At 37.4% G+C, this 25,761-nt stretch overlaps 1 long non-coding RNA gene and 1 pseudogene across 1 annotated transcript; both read left to right on the top strand.

The window, feature by feature from the left end:
- The first annotated feature begins 1,618 nt into the window (after positions 1–1,618).
- LOC118500046 lies at positions 1,619–5,098 on the top strand. Its single transcript, XR_004902579.1, has 3 exons — positions 1,619–1,629; positions 4,435–4,439; positions 4,953–5,098. It is a non-coding gene; the product is annotated as an uncharacterized LOC118500046 (long non-coding RNA).
- Positions 5,099–20,538: 15,440 nt separating this feature from the next.
- Positions 20,539–20,875, top strand: LOC114491981 (annotated as a pseudogene).
- Positions 20,876–25,761: the final 4,886 nt, after the last annotated feature.

The following is a 25,761-nucleotide window of genomic DNA, read 5'->3' as shown; positions in this document are numbered from 1 at the left end:
TTCTCAGATGGCCCTAAGCTAACTACCTTCAGAATTTTCATCAGGTACTAAATGTATGTATATTTGGCCTGACTTCAGGAGAAGTGCATCTTTCTCTGTCATAGCCCTCTCATGCTTTGCTTTGACACTCTGGTTACATGTGTTATCAAAGTGTTTTACCTTTTTAAAAAATATATTGTATTTATTCATTTTTAGAGAGAAGTAAAGGGAGGGAGAAAGTGAGGGACAGAAACATCAATGTGAGAGAGAAACATTGACTGATGATCAGTTGCCTCTCCTCAGCACCCTGACTGAGGACCAAACACACAACATAGGCATGTGCCCTGACCGGGGATTGAACTGGCAGCCTTTTGCTTCACAGAATGATGCCCAACCACCTAAGGCACACCGGTTAGGGCTCAAAGTGTTTTACCTTTTGTCCTACCTTGAAGTAAGCAGATCTCATACTCAATATCTCTCAAGAAGATGCCTATCAGGCTTTATGAACTATTTATCGAAGCCTCACTCGCTTGACTTGAGATGATAGCAAAGCACTTTATTCTTCTTTTCTATGGGACGGGGAGAGCAAATACCATAGTGTTCCAACAATAATTCATTTCACAAAAATTCTGACCTTTTGACCTGTACAATACCACAATCCTATCTATAGCAACAATGACAACAAAAGGAAGAGATGTGTTTTTCCTGGCAAAGTGTTGCTTATTGCAACTCCTTAAAATGTATTACAAAGTATCTAGAACCTTGCTTTAGAATGTGGGATACATGGAAACCACTGTACTGTTCATGGCTCTTGAGCTTTCACAAAAATTCTGAGACATCAACAGTCCAAGGACATCCTGTCACACTCCCTAAGTACCAGACAACATATAAGATTCTGAGGATAAAATAAGTTAAGATAGTTCTTTTTTTTTTGAGGGCTTTACATTTAATAGTTTGTGCCAATCTAAGTGAAGTAACATATTATAGGTGTTACTGTGACAGGAAATAGCTGAGCAGTAGCCATTCTTAGATAGCAGCTGGACAGCAGCCATTCCCAGATAAGCAGTTATCTCAAGGTCGAAAGCTAACCCCCACTTTCTGCTTCTGTAAGCCCACTTCCAGAGGCTGCACTCCTTCCCCTTCATCCTTCTTCCTTTGTAACAAGAATATAAGCAGCCCCAGCCTGAGCTTAGAGCCCAGAATTTGGAATCTGCCTCCTCTGGGTCCCCATGCATGAATAAAACTCCACTTCGCAAACCCTGAAGCCATTTGAGTCGTCTTTTCTGTGACATTATGATAGAAATTTAAGCTATGTCTGGATATAAAAATAGTAATGGGCAACTCTGTTAGGGATTTATATCCAAATGGGACTATCGGAGACACCTCAAGCAAAGGAAGCTAAAATGGACTCGCATTTCTTCCTCTCAGACCTGATGGGCCTCTTGGGTATGTTGGGTAGGGTTTCTGCTTGGTAACCATTTCTTACTTGTATGAATGAAATATATAAAATGGTATCCCAGAAATGCACCCTTGTTCTTGAATTTTCACTCAGGTAATATTTAGAAATTATAGCCACTCAATAATGCACTTCCAACTCCTTATATTTTGAAAAATCAATACTTTTATAGCAACTATATTTTTATGGATGTAGTACATTTCTTCAAGCATCTTAAACATGGGCACCTATGTTATGTGAAGACAAACGTTTTACTGTAATGGTACTTAAAATGGATTGTGAGTTCAGATTGATTTTTCTCACATTAGTTCTTTTAAGTGGCTTTTATAAAACAGACATATAATGGCATGGTTGTCCTCTGCCAAAATATCAAAGAGAAAAATATTTTAAAAGGAATGATATGAGGTATTTGAAAAGAAAGCCCATATCCATCCTCCTCTAAGTGGCCTTTGGGACATTTCTGCTTAAAAATGTTAATGTGTTTTATGGGTTTTGATTTATAGATATTTTTAACAGTATGCCTTTAAGGTGTCCGCTCTTGGTAAACTAATTGTGTTCTCTTCCCCTTTCTAAAAGCCTGAAGGCTGCAGGGTATACCTTAAGGGGAATGAACAAAATGAGTAGGAATCAGGTTTGTTAATAAGGTTTGATCTGAAATAGAAAAGAGAGAGAGATAATAATGTTTTGAGTTTGAATAACATGTTAGCTAATAGCCATAGAAACAAACATCAATTCAAACAAAGAGGAGGCAGCTAAAATCACATTATATCGTTCAAATTGCAAAATAGCTACGGGACTGCAATGGGCAAGGGGGAAGCACTTCACACAGCAGCTGATGTCGACTCTACTGGCTCGCCGCGCGTGTGTTTCCCCATCCTGACAACCACCGTCACTTCAGGAGCAGGGAAGAGTAATTTGAAAACTTGGATGTGAACCCAAAGGTAAAAGGATATCTGAATCACGAAGCAGAAAAACATCTTCTTTTCTTTTGTATATGGAACTCATACAAAAATAAATATTGTACTTGGGTAAAAAAGACAGTTTCAATAAAGTTACAAAGAGTGTTTGTAGATACCATGTTCTCAACTTTAATGTGATAAATATAAAAGATAACAACAAAAGTATCTGAATATTAAACAGATATTTAAAATAGATATCATTTCTCCTGGCTGGCATAGCTCAGTGGATTGAGCATGGGCTGGGAACCAAAGTGTCCCAGGTTCGATTCCCAGCTAGGGTACATTCCTGGGTTGCAGGCCATAACTCCCAGCAACCGCACATTGATGTCTCTCTCTCTCTCTCTCTCTCTCTCTGCCCTCTCTTCAAATAAATAAATAAAATCTTTAAAAAAAAAATAAAATAGATATCATTTCTAAATGGAAAAAGGTTTTTAAGAGGCAACATATATTACCAAATCTTCTTTTAAAAAATGAATTGTATCTCTTTAAATACTTTTTTTAGAAATAAAATGTTTGTGCTATATTTACTTTATGAAGTTATAAAATGAACAAAATAAACCAAAAATTGAGTGGAAATTAATAACGACAAAAGCTTAGATTAAGTAAAAAATAAATTAATGTAAAATCCTAAATAGAGCCAACTTCTCTTTCCTTAAAAAGACCAATTTCATTAAGAAAAGAGAAGAAAATGTACTAATATGTAGCTCTAGATTGAGAAAGTAGAACTTTATTTTTTTATTTTATTTTTTATTTCTTTATTTTTATAGAGGAGAAGGGAGAAAGAGAGGGAGAGAAACATCAGTGTGTGGTTGCCTGTACGCACTCCCTGCTGGGGACCTAGCCTACAATCCAGGTGTGTGCCCTAGGCTGGAAATCGAACCACCAACCTTTTGGTTTGCAGACCAGTGCTTAATCCACTGAGCCACACCAGCCAGGGTGAGAATGTAGAACTTTAGACACAAAAATGACAAATTATTATGTGACAATTCTATATGAATCCATAACACTTCTATGATTTTCCAGAGAAACATATAATAATTGGCCTAAGAAGGGATAAAAGATTCAACATTCCAAAATTTTAGAAGAAAAGATTTTCATAGGTATATGATTGTAAAAGACATTCGTGCCAGGCAGTTTTACTTGTAAATTTTAACATATGTTCATGAAACAAATTCTTTGTGCTTTAGAAAATGTCATAAAACTTACCAGCTTACTTTATAATATTGGCACATCCAACCATCAAGGCTTTATTTTAAATATTGCCCCGGTGTCTGCACCCATGCCCATACACAAATGATAGATGAACTGCACTACTGAATGCAGATACCTGAATAAGTAAATAGCATAACATTATAAAACAATGATCCATTTAAATCTATGCTTTCATTTGATTTCAACCAGAAACAGAAAAGATATTTTTATAGTAAATAATTCTGAAGTTCATATGAAAGAATGAGTGTGGAATTGATAAAGAGGAGTTAAAAAGGAATAGTGAAAAGACAACTGTCTTTTGGCCACCAAGCTTCTCTAATCAAAATAGTCTAATATCTGTACAGTAAGTCTAAGAGGTCAGTGGAAATTATAGAAAGTGAGAAATTCATCAAACCAGGTGTGCAAAAATAATAATAATATCATAATAATAATAATGTAATAATATGCCCTGAGGGGGGGGAAGAGAATGTTCAAAAATTATACTAAGGTAACAAGTATTCTATTCAGATAAACAAAAATATAAACTTTCACGCTATAATGTATAATAAAATAAATTTTAGATGAATTAAAGGTGTAAGTGTAAATTTAAAACATCTACTAACATATTATAGGATGACACAGACACTAGCCCACAGTGTCTGCGGCATCATGGATGAAACATGAAACATTCACATGGACTACCGAGTCTTGTGGAGGAAAAGGGATGGCTTGGCTACCCTCTCAAGGGGAGGGCGCCCCAGAGCGGCCTGGCCACTCTCTCAAGAGGAGAGCACCCCGAGCCTTCCTTCACAGGCTTTTTATTGGGTTTCAATTTGCCCAGGAATACAGGTAAAGTTCATTAATCATTGTCAGGCAGTAAGGATCAAACAATAGATAGCATACAAAGAACTCTGAGGGCCCATTCTGAGTCAGGGTCTGTTAACTAAAGGGCTACAGAACCTTGGGAAACAAACTCATTTCCTGCTCAGACTTTTATCATTTAATTGAGAGCATTCTTAGCAAAGCAGGTTTCATAGGAGTTTATGTCTTCTTTCTCAGGCCTGAACACCAGGGGAAACCCACCCTTTTCAGCACAGGGCTGCACCACCCTCTGTCATTGTTTCAGGATTAAGTCAGGCAGAGGAAGAAAGATAGCCAGGTGATTAGAAGACCTCTCCCAGACAGAATGAGAACTCAGGCTTTGTTAAAGCTGAGGGGTGAGGGTCCATCACCCCCTTTTGCTGTAGCCCCCCAAGTCCTTCCCTGGGGCTTCTATGTGATCATGCTTGTCTTAGGTCATTCCCCCCTTAGGGAATCTTACCTGTCATTGGCTAACTGATCAAGCACTGGGGGCCAGTTATGAAAAGAGGAGCAGAAGCGGTGCTCCTGCCAGGAAGATAAGCTTTGTCTCCTCAATGGTTTCTGGTCCGAAGGTGGCTCACTCAGCCTTAGGCATGGAGGGGGGCTTACATCTCCTGAAACCAGACAGGGAGGTTCTCAACAACAGAAACAGATGAGAACGTTTATATTATTCTGGAGGTGGAGTAAACCTATTTAAGCCATTAAGTTCAAGTCATACGTGAAAATTTTCACACAATAAATTTCATATTTAAAAAATATTATTTGGCAAAGGACAGCATAAACAAAGACAACAAGCTAATGCTCACTCAGGCTTTATCCTATTCTCAGTCTTAATCTGACTCACATTCATAATAAGATGTAAAATGAATTCTGCATCTTATGAGGCCCTCCCTAGTCTGGGGTATAGCTACCCTTCAGCATTCTAATATATCAAATATTGCTATTACTGCTTAACAATCATGAGATAAAAGCAGTTATTTTTATAAGAAAGTTCATTTACCAAAGGAATAAACTGTAAAGCTATCAAGACTTAACTTATAGGCATAAGAAATAGAGAGCTGTTAAGTATTTTTTAAGTAGTATCAATGCTGTGATTTAGTGCTTAAAGCACTGTATAAAATACACACACACAGCAACAACAACCAAAGAGTATGAAGTGCCTTTGGAAGGTGACAGATGTGTTTATTACCTTGATTGTTGTGACAGCTTCATGGGTATATGCATATGTCTAAAATTCATACTCATCAAATTATATTTATTAAATATATGCAACTGTTTGCATGTCAGCTATATATCAATGAAGCTGTTTAAAAGTGTCAATAAAAGGAGAAAAAAGAAAAATTATTATTTTGGGATATTTTATTCTGCATACTAGTACTTTCAAAGTAAAATCATATTTCTCTTCTTCTAAAATATATGTTTTAAATTAAGCTTTCATTTTGGAGTCATTGTTTTAAGAAATAACACAGATCCTGTGTGTTCTTTGTCCAGTGATCCTAATGGTTATATTTTTCAGTTCTAAACTTTTTGTGTGTGCCTTCTTTGTATCTTCTATTTTTTACTGACACATTTTTCCTTTTTCATTTGTTCTTCACTGAGAATTGCAGAGTTCCAGCAGGAAAGATGTGGTGCATACTTATAACAGGTGATTGAAAAGCACTTCATAAAGGAAGTTTGCAGTTGTCCAGTCACAGGTACTGGAGATGGGAAACAAGCTGAGGCATCCTATGGAATGGCCACAGCTGCTGCCTTCCGCTTTTCCTAGGACTAGACATGGCAAGAATGGCAGATAGAGGAGGTGCTGCCCTGTGGGAGCTGTGGCCCACAGTAAAACATCAGCCACTTGTACCCACAGGCTAACAGAGGGTGCTAGAAATTTTAATGTAATAGCAGTTCTGATTTCACACCCACTGATCTCCCATTAGAATTTTTTTATTGGGAAAATGTAACTGTAATGCATGAGGGCAAGGAGTCTAGCTGAGCAGAATACTGGTGCACAGAGTAGGGCAAAGAAGGATGAAAAGTGAAATGCTAGGGCCAAGTGCAAAGTGTTCAACCCAGAAGGGATTCCATATGGGAAAGAGAAGACCAAGTTAAGCACTTATGAACAAATTTAGAAGGTTGACCTGTCTAGAGTACAATTCAAAGGAGAGAGCTATTGGATATAAAATAAGATTATAGATCATGGGAAGCCATGAAGTTGGGATTAACAGTCTTAACTAAGGCAGATGATGAAATTTAAGTAATTCACAGGCTATTCAATGGTTAGCATACATTCCAGTAGTAAAAGTAATTGACAAGGCAAAGCTTAACATATTATGTACTCAGTTGTATTTTTAATAGAAAATATTTTCGGACTTCCGGCAAGATGGAGGAATAGGTGGATACACCGTACCTCCTCGTACAACCAAGATTAGAAAACCAATAATTTACAACAATCATTTACTATCAGAATAACACCCAGATTCGGCAGAGGATTTATCTGAATGGAAGTCGGGCAGCCAAGAAGTTGAAGTAGATGCGTTCATCCGGACTGGTAGAAGATGAGCCGGCGGGCGCGGGGCTGGCTCAGGTCGGCGGAGCGCGGAGGTCGGGGGAAGGTTTGGCGCAAAATCGGCGCAAAAGCCATCAGGCGCCTAAGAAGGCAGCGGTGATCCCTGAGTACGCAAGCTGCGGCTGGCAGACCTAGAGGGGCAGCGATTGTGGACCAGGGCAGAACTCTTGGCCCGGAAGCCCAGACAAGGGTCTGAGTCCAGGGGAACCCAACTACTGCCATTGTTTTCTCCCACCCCATTCCTGCTCCTGCTCCCGCCCCGCCCCCACTTATAACGTCACAATCTAGCGACCATGGTGCCCAGCCCCAGTGAGCACCTAAGGCTCCACCCCCCACTGTAACAAGAGCAACCAGACCGGAAAAAAAAAAAAAAAAAGGAGAGACAGGAGAAAAAAAAACAAAACCATGTTTTCAACAGAGCAGATCAGTCCCCCAGGACTCATCCTTTTGAATGACCAAGAATTAGCCAATCTATCAGATGCGCAGTTCAAAACACTGGTGATCAGAAAGCTCACGGAACTGGTGGATTTTGGACGAAATCTAGATGAAAGAATGCAGATTACCATAAAACAGATGCAGGAAGACACGCGGAGGAGAGCCAATAGTGAAAGGAAGGAATATGAGTCTCAAAACAATACAGTGGACCAGAAGGAAGATAGAATCCACCAAGCAGGAAAGCATGATGAAATAAGAATTCAAAAAATTGAGGAAAAGATTAAGAGTATCCAAGACACCTTTAAACGTTCCAATATCCGAATTATAGGGGTACCAGAATTGGAAGGGGAAAAGCAACAGATTGAGCACGTATTTGAACAAATAATGAAGGAGAACTTCCCCAATCTGGCAAAGGGAACAGTCTTCCAAGAAATCCAAGAAGCTCAGAGAGCCTCAAAGAAGTTGGACCCAAGAAGAAACACACCAAGGCACATCATAATTACATTAGCCAAGGTAAAAACGAAGGAGAGAATCCTAGAAGCAGCAAGAGGTAAGGGGACAGTCACCTACAAAGGTGTTCCCATCAGACTGTCAGCTGATTTCTCCAAAGAGACCTTACAGGCAAGAAGGGGCTGGAAAGAAATATTCCAAGTCATGAAAGACAAGGACCTACATCCCAGATTGCTCTATCCAGCAAAGCTCTCATTTAGAATGGAAGGGCAGATAAAGTGCTTCTCAGATAAGGTCAAGTTAAAGGAGTTCATCATCACCAAGCCCTTATTTTATGAAATGCTAAAGGGACTTATCTAAGAAAAGAAGATAAAGAAAAGACATGTATAGTAAAAGGACAGCAAACTCACAAATATCAACAACCACACCTAAAGCAAAACCAAAAGAAACTAAGTAAACAATTAGAACAGGAACAGAACCACAGAAATGGAGGGCACATGGAGGGTTAGCAGCAGGGGGGTGGGAGGAGGAGAGAGGGGGAAAAGGTATAGAGAATAAGTAGCATAGAATGTAGGTTGAAAATAGATAGGGGGAGGGCAAGAATAGTACGGGAAATGTAGAAGCTAAAGAACTCATAAGTATGACACATGGACATGAACTAAAGGGGGAAATGTGGGTGGGAGGGGGTACAGGGGGGAGGGGACAGAAGGGGGGAAATGGGACAACTGTAATAGCATAATCAATAAAATATATTAAAAAAAAAGAAAAAAAAGAAAATATTTTCACAAGAGGCAATGGAATTAAATATAAATTTAATTAACATAGCAAAGTATGATAATTTCACTGAAAAGTTGTTTAATTAAAATAGAACAATAGTGCAAGGGCTGGAAAGGCTGATTGGAAGTTTCACAGAGATGAATCTATTCTGGGAAAGATAAAATTCAGATTGAAATGCTGAGTGTGTATCATTTTATTTTGAGGATTTGTGAGAGTGTGACATTTTCTTCATTTACATAAACAAGCTCTACTGAAAATAAAATGTCTCAACTAGAAAGCTGCCTTCCAATGGGAGATAATAACCACCTAATCACTACCCTTCTTTCCAATACAATTAGGGTCATCAGAACCGCATTTTCCCAACAGAGAAAAAAAAAAAATCTTACCAGGTGTTGCATAATTGTGCCTCAAACAACTTTCTGCAATGAAAAGCAAGTAGTTTTTGCTTGCATAACTGAGCATATCTGCCTGGGTTGTATTCCTACAGCTGTTATCCTGGGAATAGAAACAAAAATGTTCATTCACTAGCAGCCTTCGTGAAGCACTGTGATCTGGGGCAGCAAAAAGCCAGCAATAAAGAAAGAGGCATTCACAATTCTGGAAGAAAACACTGGTAAGGAAAATACATAAAGTGGCTGTTCTGTCTCAAGACTGCCTGAATTACTATCCAGCTATGCTGGATATTTGGATTCCCGTGCCTCCAAGGGCTGCATGTAGGTATACATACTGACTTGTATATGCAGATAACAGTGTCAAAGCCCAGCTTTTCTTAACAGTGTTTATGTTAAGATTCCTACACTTCTGGCACTTTTTGTGGCCAAGAGCGTCTACTAAATGATAAATCCTCAAGACCAGTAACTGTTTCTTATTCATTTTGTATTCCTGTCTTGAGTCGTGTGCATAAGCAATATCATAAATATTTTTGATATTAAACATCTTTTATATCCAATCTGTATTTATAACTCTGACCTGCTTAATGGTAGGGATTTATTATAAAACCATAGTATCTGATATATTTTTATTTTTTAAAGATTTTATTTATTTATTTTGAGAGAGAGCAGAAGGGAAGGGAAGCAGAAAGAGAGGGAGAGAAACATCAATGTGTGGTTTCCTCTCCTGAATCTCCCACCAGGGACCCGGCCTGCAGCCCAGGCATGTGCCCTGACTGGGAATTGAACCAGTGACCCTTTGGTTCGCAGCCTATGCTCAATCCACTGAGCTACACCAGCTAAGGGCTAATATTTTACTAAAGAAAGCTAACATATAGTTTTAGTGAAGTGCAGAACTCAGAATATACCGCACACATGCTACCTCTGTCTCCTAAGCTTCTGTTCTTGGTAGATAATAAAATCTGAGCTTGAAACTTTTCTGTTGAGCCCAAAGTCAGTATCAATCTTGTTCAGTGCAATCCTCCAGGTAAGCCTTCCCAATAAGCCAGAGTTGGTAAGTAATATGGAATCTATTTGCTGTCCTGGGTTCAAAGGCACATATCATATAATGAAAACATATACACACACATCCAGCTACATACTCCTTACTTTCACTAACTATACTCTAACTAAACTTTATACAGTAACTAGCTTAACTATATACTACAACTGAACTATAACTAAACAACTCAGTTACTATATTCAAACTAGCTAAATTTCCTAAATGAGGTATGACAGCTAATTTTATTTATCAACTTGACCAGATCAGGGATGCCCAGATATGTGGTTAATTAATCATTATTCCCAGGTGTGCTTGTGAAATGTTTCCAGATGAGATATGCTTTTGAATCAATGAAGTCAGTAAAGTAGATTTTTCCCACAGTTGTGGGCAGGCATCATTGAATCTGTTGAGGGCCTGAGTAGAACTAAAAAGCTGAGGAGGGAGAAATGTGTTCCTTTTTTCTGCATCTTTGCTTGAGCTGGAACATCTCACCTCATCTTCCCCTGCCCTTGGACTAAGATTCACATCAATGGTCCGGTTACCCTGGTTATCAAGTCTCAGGACTGGAACTGAATTACACCACTGGCTTTCCTGGGTTTCCTGCTTGCACAGCAGATAATGGGACTTTTCCACCTCTGTGATCACATGAGCCAACTCCTCATAATAAATCTTCTGTATTCTATTGGTTCTGTTTCTCTGGAGAACTTTGACTAGTGCACAAGAAAAAAGGAATTATCCTATGGTCTCCATACTGTGCTTTTGGAAGCTAATACTGAATTTGGGATTCTGATTCAGCTGTAACTCCTCCTTTATTACATGAACCTGTTGTGCTTTATTTCTGTATCTAATTTCTGGTTGCTAAAACCTTCAGGCTTGCCATAAGTATTTACAGAGCACCTAGCATGTGTCAGGCCTTACACGAGGGCAATGGAGTTGTTCAACACACAAGACAGCTCTGAGAAAACAAGACTCTGATTCCAAACTTCAGCTAGCTACCTTAAGCTCTATTACCATTCTTTGCAAGTATGTACCCATGTTTATAATATTATGAGTATTAATAAGCAGTGATAAACATGGATATATTTCTATTGCTATTTTATATTAATTTACAGGAGATTTTTCTCAATGAAATGAACAAATTGAATGAATGATACATGAATGAACATGTTGAGTTTCAAGACAACTTGTTTAATATTTTAACTGATATGTCATTGACTTACTTTTCTCCAAGTTACAGTATCAAACAGGGTGTGGTGACTTAGATGCTACATTGACACTGATTTCAATGGAGTGCTATTGAAGCAAGAGTCTCAAGGTGTGCAAAGATTAGGTCAGGAAGGTAATCATCATGGTGCTTGTTGACATAATATTTGGAGGCACACCATAGCCAAAAGTGAGAAACAAGTACAGGACAGATTCTGGTTGTAGAAAAAGAAGAATAGTAACATCCTATAACAATGACAGGCTTTGGCTGAACAGCTTGAGATTCAAGTACTGGCCCCAGCATCAGTGAGTAGAGAGTGCCCTGAACAAAAACTGAAGGAAGTCACACCTGTGTAGTGTACTAGACAGACAAAACTGTGATTTTATATGTCCAAAGTGCCCACTCAGGCTCTATGGCAGATAAAGGGTGACAGGATGATTCCCAGCCTCCGTTCATTTGTAGGGTGTCTCTCCCAATGTTATTCCTGCCCTGTGTGGTGGCTCAGGTAGTCTACGCCATGAGATGTAAAGTCCAACCAGGCTCTGCTGAATAACAAGGCTTTTAAGAATTTGTTACTAAAGAAATTAAAAGTGAGATACTTTATCTGTATTTTAAACAAATTTTCAACTTCTGCTCTTTAGCACTCTTCAGAACAATATTAAAGTAATATTCTTGCCTACATTATGCATATTTAAACATAATATTTTGTTTCACTTTCTCATTTTATTTCAATACAGTGTTCAATTTCTGTCTGGTCTATTTTTCTTCAGGTTGTTTTCATATCTCAGCATGACTAAGAATAACCTACATATACTGAGTGTAATATTTACTTCCTATTATAATACCCTTAAAATATGTATTTTATTGATCCTTATTTCCAGTCATTTTAGACTCCACTAAGACATAAAAATAGTTAATCCAATATTAATCTACATTCATAACTTTGCTCTAGCTGTGAGGTCTGTTGACTTCCATGTGTGAACTGTGAAGGAAGCTGCAACCGGTGAATGTTTTATTCTGTGTTCTTCTTGGTGACTCTTCGTTCTTGATGGAGCTTCATGTGCATTATGAGAATTACAATAATTGACTGTGTGGCTATTTTACATTTTATTAAACACTATCTGTCTCCCCCAGAAATAGATCATCTAGAAAGAGAAAGTTCATGTGCAAATAACTATGACAAGGTAAAATGAGGTAAGTACCTCATAAGGTGCACAACTGCATGTTGTACAAGTTCAGAAAAAGAAAGAGACCTAATTGAAATGGAAAGGCTTTATCTAATAGGTTATTTTTTTAGCTCTCACAGCACCAAGAGTATTTTTTTAAATACATGTATTTGGAAGCTTCTTAGTTCTTGGGTTTTAAGAGACAGCATTGTCATATTCTTGGCTGCTATTACCAAAAAAACTCATTAATGTATTTAAAAACAAAAAAAGATTGCATAACCTAAAAACAATAATAAGTGATCCAAAATAATACAAACTATAATTTTTCTGAAAAATTATGACGTGCCAAAGAGTAAAGTTTCTAAAAAACAAGAGTACTGACATGTGTGGAATTTTTATCTCCTATTTCTTGGGCTCTAGGCCACCTAAAATAACACTTATCTTCTTTAAAAAGTTCAGGATGTGTTTTAAAAGCTTTGTGTCCCTCCCACTGAGAACCACTGAGAGCATCTGCATTCACTTTTTGTAGCAGAATTTCAGTAACAATCTTTAATCTCTTGATACATTTTTTCAGAGCAAATAAAAGTTTTATTATGATCTGTAATGCAAATCAAGTACTAAATCAAGAACTCAGAATCACTGTAAATGCATCCTTTGGGTTCAGTTCTGTTAAATCATTGATCAAAGTCCCTACCACACAGTAATGTTGGTAACTGCTTGCACACACTTTTAGGTCCATCCTTCTAATCATACTTCTTTCTCTCCCCCCCTGCCAATGGAATGTGTTTTTTCTCTTACTTCCTGGACTTCCTTGGTTTTTATTTTTTCTCCTAGAACTCACAGAAAATGCTTTTTTATGTCTTTCTTCTTTCTCCCCATTCTTCTCATGTGCTTTTTTTACCCCGTCACAACAAATCAATTGTTTATCTTCTGCCTTCTCTTCATTCAGTGGTTGCCTTCCAGCTGACAGTTTATCGGCAGGTCTGCCTTTCTCAGCCTGAAAAATTCAGGTAGAGAGGTAAGCTAGCTATAACCATCGACAAGTTTCCTTTTATCCCAGCTTTCTTTATTATTATTACATATATTTGTATTTGTTAACTTTATTTTTATTGTTGACACTACTGCAGATGTCCCCACTACCCCCTACCCCCTACCCCCTTTGCCCACCTCCACCCAGCCCTGGCCCCATTTTCCCTCAGGCCATCAACACACTGTTGTCTGCATCTATGGGTTATGCATCTATGGCCACACAGTTTGTACTTGCTGTTCAGATAAAATACTCTTCCTTTTTATACATATGTTTTGCTTTGTGAATTAGTTGCCTAGTTTCTCAGATTCCTACTCTCCCTATCCTTTGGAGATGGTCCTTTCCAACTTGCACCATTCTCACAAAAATCAGGTAAATTTTTATGTATTATTTATTGCTAGCTTTGTACATGAGATGTAACCGATTCCATTTCGAGACTGGGAAATCGAAGCCCAGAGAAGTTGAAGCTTCCTAAAGGTGTCTGAAAAGTTAGTCATGGGGCTAATGCTAGAGCCCAGATCCCTCTCCGTTATCCAGAGCTCCTTTCACTACCACTTGCTCTGGCTTACCTGAAAAGAAACAAGTCAAAAACAAAAATAAATTTTACATTGTCTCTATGCTTACAGTTTCACTGAGACAAATGCAATTCCTGAGGAAAGAAGTAAAATTAAAAATTTCCTTTCATAAAGACAATTACAGCTAGCAGAAGTAAAAAGTTAAAGGAAATAGGAGAGGAGATGCAGAGAGAGTTCCACAAACCCTTTAAAGCCTGTGCTGGTGAAGAACTGAGCTACAGGAAAAGTTTTGCCTTTTTCTTAGAGGACGCTGACCTTTATCCAAGTGGTAGCATCCCTTTAAAGTCTTTTAAGTGAATATTCTTCACTGCTTCATATTCAATGACAACTTGCTATTTTAACCACAGTGCTAAATTCATTGTGAAAGAATCAGCCGGGGGATTAGTTAATTATTAAGATGCCTGGGCCAACCCCCTTAACATTTTTATTCAGTGGGCTTATAACAGGGTGCAGCAGGGCCACCCCAAGAGGAATTTGTAATGGGGTCCAGAACTTGGAGTGTCCAGGAAATATTAAAACATATAGATGTCCTCACACCCACAAGTCTGAACTGGGGGATGGGACACATGGAGCAGGGCAGTTGAGAGTTACTTTGCATATCAACAGTTTTGCAAATAACCTCAAGAATGGTCATTTAACATATCCATAACTTTTGACTGGTTTCATAGATATGTTAAGTAGCTGTGGCCAGGCCTAGAGCCAGGGAGATGGGAGTGGCTTCCACCCAGAACCTTAACTGTGAGGCAACTTTCCCTGGTTACAGCACCTGCTTGAGAGCTTGGAGATGGTTCACTCCATGCTACAGGGCCACATGCCCAGACTTATTATGTCAGTCCAGGAAAGCTGGAAAAATACGGAAATACTGGCAGATGTAGCCAATTGTGGGAAGAGTTGGAAATGGGGCTGCAGAGGAAGATTCATCCTGGGATTTAAACCCACGTGCCATAGACATGTGGTCTTGGGATTGGGGGGTCACATGGTTCTGGTGAGGTATAGAACCACACAGTTTTGGGGTTCCATTTGCCATGCAGTTTAGGAAGCTGGAAAACAAGGTATAGCAGCAATGCAGAGCTATCACTTAGTAGTTTGGAAGAATGCAGGAGAGACATTGCAGGAAGAAATTGGGTGGAAGCACTTTCGCTGGTGGGTCATGAGAAGGGTTTGAATTAAGAACTGGAGGTCCCAGTGACACTGCTGATGGTGCTGGGAACCGAGGGAGGCCTACCAGCTGAGCACGGATCACTGGGAAGAACTGGGGCTGCCTGAGCCAAGGACTTCTATTTCTTTTTCTGAGATACGGTACCCCAGACTGGGGAAAGAGGGAAGGAAGGACTGTGTCTGTTTGTGGGTGTTTTAAGGGACTTTGGGATTTTGATGAGGACATTAGGTCACTACTTTAAGTTTGTATAGCATTAAATGAACATTTCCTTTCCTTTTCATGAATCTCTGGCATTGAGAGACATCTTTCCTAATAAGGTGGTGGACATAACGGACCTGGGGGGTTCCTTTCGGTAGTAGTATATCATCCCAGGCCCCCCTTATTGTGCTCTGTAACATTAAGTCATTACTCTAAATCTGTGTAACTTTTGAATAAATAGTTCCTTTCCTTCTCACCAAACTCTGGCATTGAGAGCCATAATTACCTGGTAGCAAGCAAGGTAAACTTAGTGCAGGGGGGCCCTGGAAGAAGGGGTGTCCATTTGATAATAGTATCTTGTCCCCACCATGAGTCCTTTCTATAACAGGCTTAGCATGCAATCTAGGAATCTGTATTTTTAAATGCTTTCCATGTGATGCTTATGTGCAGCCCATGAATTAATTGATACTATCTATTGACAAGGAGTCAGTAAAAATATGACTTTTGAAAGAGGTGAATATATTATATTTCTAAATGACAATCATTTCTTGTTTTCCTTAGTCTATTTTAATTACTTCCTTAAACTGCTCCTTTCCTTCTTAGTTTTCAGGAAAACACATTAAAAGGAGAGGAAAGTATTGAAAATGTGTATTAATGTTACCTACTCACTTATCCAATCCACAGTAAATATTCATGTGGAGTCAATTACAGGAGTGAGGAGTGGGAAAGAATTAAAATCTAATGAAAGTTAATCAAAGAGAAGAACTTCCTTCAGGCTGGCCATGCATGTCTGTGGTTTGTCTGTCATTTATAATGCTGCAGCCTCTGGTTCATAGTCAAGCAGTAATTCTGCCAGTTAATGTATCCAATTAAACCCCACTAATGAGCTAATCAACAGTGTAAAATCTGTGTAAAATCACTGAGGGTGTATGATGAATGGAAAATGCACTGAACTCTCCCAATATAAAAAGTGCTTTATTGCACTTGTTAAAGTGGCACTGTCTTATCCCTCTCTAAAGGGTAATTTATCACCAGGGTCCATAACAGTGCCATGCCCTGATAAGGCAGAGGTGGCAATAAACCCATCAGAAAATGATTACTCAGGAATGTGGAGCAATTACAATGTCTACATGTATCAGAGTCATAGGCTGCAGTACAAATGTGCTTTTTTTTTGTTGATTCAGGGTTCAAATAAAGAACGAGCAGTAAACTTGAAGGTGATCCATAACTTGTGAATGGATGGTATTTTTATATATGTGCATATCCCTTTATAGTCCTCTGAAACAAGTATTTCTGATATCACAAGTCTCCATGGTAAAGGAGAAAGACGGTTCTTTCTAGGAACTTCTTATCGTAAGGGTGGTACAGCATGAGGTTGGCTGCCTTGCAGAAATTGAATTTCCTCTAAAATCACTATCTCTTATGAAAAGACGTTCATCAGCAAATTCATAGTCCTTTGCTCTGACTAGTATACCAAAATACTGTTCTAGAAAGGCTCCTTCTCATGAGGGAAATCAAGGCTTTCCTTGTGGGGTAGGATCAGAGTCTTCCTCTTTAGAGTGTGGATTCCAAAGCACATCCTAGTATTTGCTCTCTCTAATCCTATCCTTTTATGGCACAGTCCCTGGGTATTTTAAATGTTTCAAATCAGCCGTAAATCAAGGTAAGAGTTCTAGGGAAGAAAAAAGAGGGACAATCTTTATTCATTCCTGGATAGTTCTCCACCCTGTTTGCTACTTCAGCTGATCTATTTCTTTGTCATTATTTTCATGTTTCTAGATCATGTCCCTTTTTACTCAGATGTAATCTTTGAAACAGAACGTCCCTATTTTTCCACCTGAAAATATCTCTGCATTTCATTATTCCTGTCATCTTACCTTCAACAGAGACATGACCCACCCATCTTCTTTGCAGTGCTAACTCTTCTTCCTGTGTTGGCATTCCTGTCTTTGCTGCATCCTATCTTTGTTCATTTTCCATCTGTCCCTTTCCCCTGCCATTCAATCTTCAGCAATAAATATGCTTGGGCATCATTGCTGTTTAAGATCCTCTTCATCCATCTGAAGCTTCCCCTCACTTAAAAAGTAGTGTGTACACTAACCAAACCTGAGAATCTGATCCCCTCTGTTTCCTCTACTGATTCAACTGAAATTGTTTTCTTAATGTTTTTTTTTTCTTTTTTTTTTCTTACTATCCTCGCAAATATCAAACCCAGTGGTTTTGTGGCAGTGATCATCATTTATTCTCTTTGAGAAAAATCTGACACCCTTGACTACATGTGCTTCCCTAAAATTCTTACCCCTACTTCACTTTTAATGACAGCACACTTTTGTTTTCCTTTACATCCCTGGATACTTCAAATTATACCTTGTGGGCTTTAGGCAATTGTTCTTCACATGTCTATACTTTATATATATAATCCTACTATGTCTACATACACAAACTGAGCAATCTCCATCTTGCCTAATAATTTGACTGTGTTCTCTATATTTCAAACTATTAAACTGCTCATTTGTGAATTCTATACCTGAATTTCAAAACCCACTGATGTATTTTTGATATGTCACAATTAATATTTATAAAAATTACCTGAGTATATTATATGCCTCAATCAGCCAGCACTCTTTACACAGAAGTTCTACTTTAATTGACCTAGGCTACAGTAGGATTTATTAGCAAGATACTAAGGTCTGACTAGACTAACCATAACCAGAGTCTATGTGCTTATCTTCTGTGTTTCTTTCTGTTCAAACAATGGTCTCAGCTAGGCTTCACTAGCATTTCCATTTCCCTCCTTCTCCAGTGCTATTGTTCTAGTTTTGACTCAGCATCTCATGTCTGAGAACATTGCTACATTGGTTTCTGACTTTAATCTCCAGCATTTTGAGTGTATTCTTCTCAGTCCAGTCAAAGACAATTATTACCACCTTCAGCCTCCATTCAGGCTAATTTCTCTCTTCCTTCCATTCACAGTCACATTTCTTTTCTATCTGTTGGAATAATAGCATATAACATAACAATAATAAAATTTATTTTAAAACATATCAATTGTGTCTTCAATTTCTTAACCTTTCTTCTCTCTAGGAATTAGTGGAGGTTTTCATCCCTGCAAACTCATGAAATCAATCTTTCCTAAATCAAAGATATACATCTTGCTAAATATACTATCAGTTATCTATAGGTCTTTTTTTACTCAGAACTTAGCAGCATTTGATAATTTGATAAAGGGGTTCAATTCCAAGTCTTGAATGACGCTCTTTCATGTCTTTTTAGTTTCCATATCTTCTTGACTTACTTCCCACCCCATGGATGTTTTCACTTCATTGTTCATTGATAGACCTACTTCCTTTCCAAACTCCAAATATTGGCATACTCCAGGGTTTATTCCCCAGGTCTTGTTTTTTTCCTAATATAAACTTTCTTGTGATCTGCATGGCTTTTCCTTCCCTCTATACCTATAAATTATCTCCAATTAAATTCACACAGCCCAGCCCTCTGATGTACTCATAGTTTCTTTAACACATTTGCATGTTTGTAATACTTCCTGTGCGCTCACAATAGTTGATATTGAGCAAGTCTTTCCCCATTCTCTGCCTCTGATATCACCATTACCCCTCAGACCCAATTCAATGCTGTCTCTGCTATAAAACCTTTCTTGATTTCCCCTCCCAGCTTAGCTGAAATAAATTGTTTAGGTATTCCCTTTGCATGTACTTTGTACCTCTTTGTAATACTTATTTTATCTGGTATTCTCTTACAATTTACTATTACATATTCAACTAACCCTCTTAGACTGCAGTTCCTTGGAAGAATGCTGTAACACTTTTCAAGGTATCCTTGCAGTTTAACTGTCTATAAATGCATAATTCAATTTCATCATCAACCTGAACTTTGAACCCCTATCTATCTCATTCTAGAAGACTTCTCTTTTCTGGAAATTTTGCCAGCCTTTCCAGGCAAAATTTGCTTCTGAGAACTGGTTTTATTCAATTATTCTCAGTCATATACAAGGTAGCAGGCAGAGAATTTAAAATATTATATTAATTTAATCTTTCATTTAATTTTAATATTTGTTATTGATTTACTCAAAAGTTTAAAATTTAATGAATTAAATTTTAATGTTTAAAAATAAGTATAATTGACATACAATATTATATTAGTTTCATGTGTACAACATAAAGATTTGAGGTTTATATACCATAGGTGTAGTAACCACCTGTCAGTGTACAAAGTTATGATGAGATTGGTGACTCTATTGCCTATATTATACATTATATTCCCATGGTTCATTTTGCACTTCTAAATCTTCCTCTTTTTTGCTTATTTCCTACCCATCCCCACTCTGGCAACCACCAGTCTTTTTTCTGGGTTTATGAGTCTGTTTCTGTTTTTTTTTTTTTTTTTTGTTCATTTGTTTTGTTTTGTAGATTCCACATATAAGTCTTTCTCTGTTTGACTTATTTCACTTAGCAGCATGCCCTATATGTTCATCCATGTCGTCACAAATGGCAAGATTTTATTCTTTGATAAGTGCTGACAAGGATGCGGGGAAAAGATAACCCACCTATACTTTCGGCAGAATTGCAAACTGGAATGGCCACTAGGACAAACTCTGTGGAAGTTTACTCAAAAAAAGTAAAAATAGAACTATCATATTGTTACAGAAAAGACAACTCAGATGGCTTCGGAATTTTTGAAGTGGGGGTTTATTCACACATGCGGACCCAGAGGAGATAAATTCCAAATTCTGGGCACCGAGCTTAAGCTGGAGTTTGCTTATATTCTTGTTACAAGGCAAAAAGGGGTGGGGGGAACAACTGCCAAAAGCAAGCATACAGAAGCAGAAAGCGAAGGTTAGTATATGACCTTGGGATAACTGCTTATCTGGGAAAGGCTGCTGTCTGGGAATGGCCGCTGATCAGCTCCTACCTAAGAATGGCTACTGCTCAGCTATGTCCCTGTCGCAATATCACCCAGAAGTTCACTTCTAGGTATTTATTCAAAGAAGATAAAAGCACTCATTCAAAAAGATATCTGAAACCCCTGCCTTTCAAACCTCCCTGGCCATCTTGGCTACTGTCCTTTGGTGTAGGTATCCTGCACCTAAATCATGGAGATGGTGGCTACAAAGAAGACAAAAAAGTAGCTGGAGTAGATCAAGTCTTGGCTCCAACTTGTTTTGAAAGGTAGAAAGTACGTGCTGGGATACATGCAGCCTCTGAAAATGATCAGAAAAGACAAAGCAAAACTGGCCATCTTTGCCAACAACTGTCTATACTTCACGAATCTGGAATAGAGTGCTACACACCATGTTGGCTAAGAGTGGTGTCCATGGTTACAGTGGCAATAATATTGAAATTGGGTGCAACAGAGTATGCACACTTGTTATCACTAATCAACATAATTCCAACGTCATTAGAAGCATGCCAGAACAGACTTGTGAAAGTAACTGATGCAATTTTTTCTCTAATAAAACTGACCAGAACTTGTTTAAAAAAATAAAAGATATGTGCACTTCTATATTCTTTACAGCATTATTTACAATAGGCACTATATGAAAGCAACCTAGGTGTCCATCAGTAGATGAATGAACAAATAAGATATAGTATATATATTTAATAGAATATATTTACTCAGACATAATTTTACTTTTGTTTTTAGCTCTATCAAAATTAGAAAAAAATAATTGCATAAGTTAACTTGCCTAAATCCGCAGGCTAGTGTGGGAAAAAGTTAAAAAAATATTTGAACCTATTTAATTCCAACATTCACATTCTGATTCTAACCCCTTTTCTTCATCAGTCACCTATTTCCCTTTTCCTCCTCTCCTTACTCTGGCAGAGTGCTCCTCACACAGTAGGAGCTTGGTAAATATTTGTTGAATTGACTCTAAGTTTTGTGAAAGTTAGTGATTTTTCCATGAAAATGCTGGGAGGCAGGGGAGGTAATTGAATATAGTCCTCAAAGTGCCTGCATTATTTCTCTCCTCGGTCTTAGCTGGTAAACTGCATTTTTTCCCCTTTCCCACTGCCTCTTATAACCAGCCCTCAGGAGGCCTGCAAAGCTTAGGGCAAAGTCGAATAACATGGTCAACCATACTGGGTGTCTCTGCCAGAAATTTACATGCTAATTGCTAGGAAAGAGATCGCAGAGTTGAGAAAAAGAAAAAGAAAAAGAAAAACTCTGGCTTCAAGCACAATACAAGTGCAGTGCTGGATGGTAAAAATGTAAACTCTGTTACCCTCCCAGGTTTGAATTATTGACAGCGTAATGTGAAAGATACACTCGGTTTCTAACGGACTTACTGAAATGTGAATATACTGAAAACCAAATAAGAAAAAAGAAAACAATGATGGAAGGTGTCTTTTTAACCTTTGTCTCCCCTTTACAGAACTCGATTACACCATTGTCTGTCTACAGAACTCTGTGATCCTGTAATCAAGCAATACTGAAATGAATGACCACATAATGGAAGTAGGGTCAAAACCTGCTAGCTGCTCTGCATAGCCAGACAAAATAACGTTACAGAGCAATGTTTCAACTTTTTGTCACCCGAGATTTTCATCACTGTTTTTTGGTAAATGGTTTCAAAAATACTTCTTATATTTAAAAAATGATTATGTCAGATATATATTTTAAAAAGATGAATACGCCTGGCTAGATAGTTTGATTGGTTAAAGTCATCCACATAGGCGAAGGTTATGTGTGGGTTTGATCCCTGCTCAAGGGCACTTACAAGAAGAAACCAATGAATGCATAAACAAGTGGAATGGCAAATCGATGGCTCTCTCATTCTCTCATTCTCTCTCTGTTCCTCTCTTTCTCTAAAATCAATCAATCAATAAGTAAAACTATTTAAACAGATGTATAATCTCTTTTATTCTAAAATAAACCATATGACAAAAATGAGAAAAGGACAAATAGAGAGGGGAATAGAGGCAACTGACTGTGTTTGTATTATTTATTTTTTAAAGTTTGTTTTGTCTCCAAGTCTGCCAATCTCTGAACATAGAACAGTAGGCAGTGAGAGGCAATCTTGCCAAATCATGTGGTTGTTTTGCTTAGTAGAATTGGAAGGTTCTGAACCCAAAGAAGGATCATACTTTATGGATTCCTCTAGTTTAGATTCTGTAATTGCCCAATGTATCAAAACATGCTAAGTTCCATGTATTTTTGTTATAGTTTCTCTTAAAAACAAATAATAATGTGAACCATTAAAAGGTACTTAGACCCAAAGATAAAGGAAATGAAATGAAATAATAAAATAAATAAAATAAATAAAATAAAATAAAATAAACCCGATATTCCATAACTGTTTACATGATTAACTTAGTTACTATCTTTGCAGGCATGTTGACTCTGATGAGAGTAGAAAAATAATTCAGTGTTGCATACATCAAAGATCATAAATAGAAGAGAGCTTCAGGTCAGAGTCATATTTAGAATCAACACACCTTCAACACTAAGTAAACTTCAAACACTAAATCTTTATGTCACTGACATTATGCCTGATCATCTCTGATTTGCTTGATCTAAATTCCTAGGGAATTTTTTTTTCATTTACTTTATGCAACAACACATTAATTAACATAACATATATATATATTCTGCTCTCCCACTCAATGCAAGTGATCCAACCCATGACAACCTTAGATTATGTCCCTAACTCCACTGGGAAGATGTTCTTTCCATCCCCCTATGGTAACACACTGTATTAGGTAAAAAACTTAATACTTTAACCTCAAGCCCCCTAGCTAAGAAAGCTTTAGCCATCCAAAAAATTTAGTTATTTTGCAGAATAGTACTGAATGTGAATCTGTGTGATAGTATCCTCATAATTAGACTTGGATTAAACCTTTTTGTGACAATAATGATCTTTTATTTTTCTCTGTACAGCTATCAGGAGGCACATGCTGTATAATTGTTCAATGCTGAGCAATGAAAAACTTGATTCTCTTTGTTAAAGTGTTATCACCTAGATTTTTTCATCTTAAAGGAACATTTTCCCTTTGGAAGAAACACAGTTTGTCAGCCGATTCTTTGAACTGTATGACTAATCTTTTTTTCCCATTAAGTTTCTCTAAAGTTTTCTTTTTAATAAAACAGTTATTCTAGAACAAGCTTTAGAATTACAGAAAAATTAAAGATAGCACAGCGTTTTTATATTTAATCACAGTCATATTGCCTGTTTTTATATCGTAATGTTAGGTGATATATTTGTCACAATACTAATGAGCTGGTATTTATATATATATTAAAGTTCATATACATACTGAAGTTCATAATTTATTTGGATAATTTAATTTTATATAGTACTATTTTTCTGGTCCAGGGTTCCCATCTGGATATCACATCATATTTTGTCATCATGTCACATTAGCTTTCTCTAGATGGTGACATTTTCTCAAGACTTTTTGCTTTTTTTAACCTTGACCATTTTTGAGGAGAACTAATCAGGTATTTTACAGAATGTTTCTGTTTGGATCTCACTGTTGCTATCTCATGATGAGATAGGAGTTAGGGGTTTGGTGAAGGAAAAGCCACAGAAGTAAAGTGCCACTTGCATCACATCACATCAGAAGAGCATGCTATCAACATGATGACACCACTGTGGATACCAACCTGGATCACATGGCTAGGGTAGAGTGTACTGTCTTTCCACCACTATAAAGCTACTGCTTTTCTTTTTTTACATACCCTTTGGTAGAAAATCACTATGTGCTGCCCACACTTAAGGGGTGGAGCATTATGTTCCATTTCCTGAAGGAAGGAAAAACTGTACAAATTATTTTGGTTACTTCTATAGAGATTTGTCTATTCTCCCCAATTTGTGCATTTATTCAATCATTTATTTGTATCAATATAGACTCGTACATATTTATTTTTACTTTAGGTTATAGTACTGTGCTATAATATTTATTCTGTTGCTCTGATATTTCCAGCTTCTGTCACTAAGAGTTAGTTCAGTTGTGTCTCTTTGACATATTTCATTGGTTTGTTTCTTAAGCCTCCTTACCTTCTGATACTACCAGATCTCCAGGCTCATTTGTATATGTCCTGTCCCCAGACTTATAACATTTATTACCCAAGGAGCGCTCATTCCTTCTACTAGATCCAGATCTGTGTTACAGATGTGTTCACTACTACTGTAGTGTTATTGCTTCCAGCTTTCTCAGAATAAAGACTTTGGAAATATTATATCTATGTACACATAGATTATTATAACAATCTATTAAGAGATTAATAATTATATGGGTGATATATTTATAAATCACATCTATTATGTTATAAACTCATACTTATAATTATTTCTATTTCTTACTTGTAGTAGTGTTAAGCTAAACATGAGTTTATACTGACGACTCCAACTTAATCCAGTATTAAATGGCTCATTTGGCCTTGTTCTCTAGAATGTTTGCAACCTTTCACTCCATCCTTGCTCCCAACATCCATAATTCATGTGTGCATGGTGGTTTCAGATTTGCTAATTTACAGAAACAACTAATTTTAGGAACCTATGATAAAAACTTCACCAACTACACTACAGTGCTTGTGTAGAACTCCTTTTCTCTTTAGTCTTACATTCTCTACTTGTTTTCAATGTCAGTTGTGTTAGCATACTTCCTCCCCATCTCCTTCATTGATATCATGCATTCATAATAAAATTAGATTATTTTTTTCGTGATTTGAGTGTTTCCTGGGATCCCCAGACTTCCTAAGTTAAATTTATATACATTAACTCTCTCTCTTTAGCTATAAAGTTATACAGATTTGACAAATCTGTGGTGTCATATGTCTACCATGATAGTATCACACTGAATAGTTTCACATTCCTCAAATAAAATCCCCTTTGCTTCACTTATTCAATCCTACTGAAACCCCTGACAGCCACTGTCTTCTATTTTTATATTTCTTCCTTTCCAATGTCATATAAATGAATTGATAGAAGATATACCTTTTCATACAGACTTTTTTTTCATTTAGAAAAGTGCATTTAAGAGTCATTTATGTTGTTGTACTCATTCCTCTTTATCACTGGGTTGTGTCCTGCATGGCATGGAGGAACGGCAGGTTTTTTATCCATTCAGCTTTTAAAAGACCTCTTGGCTGCTGCCATTTTTGGACACATGCTCTAAATATTTACATGTAGAATTTTGGTAAAGTACGTTTTCAAATCAGTTGAGTAAGTACAAGTGTAATTGCTAGGTCATGTGGTAAAAATATGTTCAGTTTTGTTAAAAATCATTAAATTGGAGCCCTGGCTGGTGTAGCTCAGTGGATTGGGTGCGGGCTGCGAACCAAAGTGTCACAGGTTCGATTCTCAGTCAGGGTACATGCC

This window comes from Phyllostomus discolor, chromosome 1 (assembly GCF_004126475.2).
Source record: "Phyllostomus discolor isolate MPI-MPIP mPhyDis1 chromosome 1, mPhyDis1.pri.v3, whole genome shotgun sequence".
NCBI lineage: Eukaryota > Metazoa > Chordata > Mammalia > Chiroptera > Phyllostomidae > Phyllostomus > Phyllostomus discolor.
The sequence above is the reverse complement of the archived record's forward strand: the minus strand, read 5'-3'. Positions and strand labels throughout refer to the sequence as shown.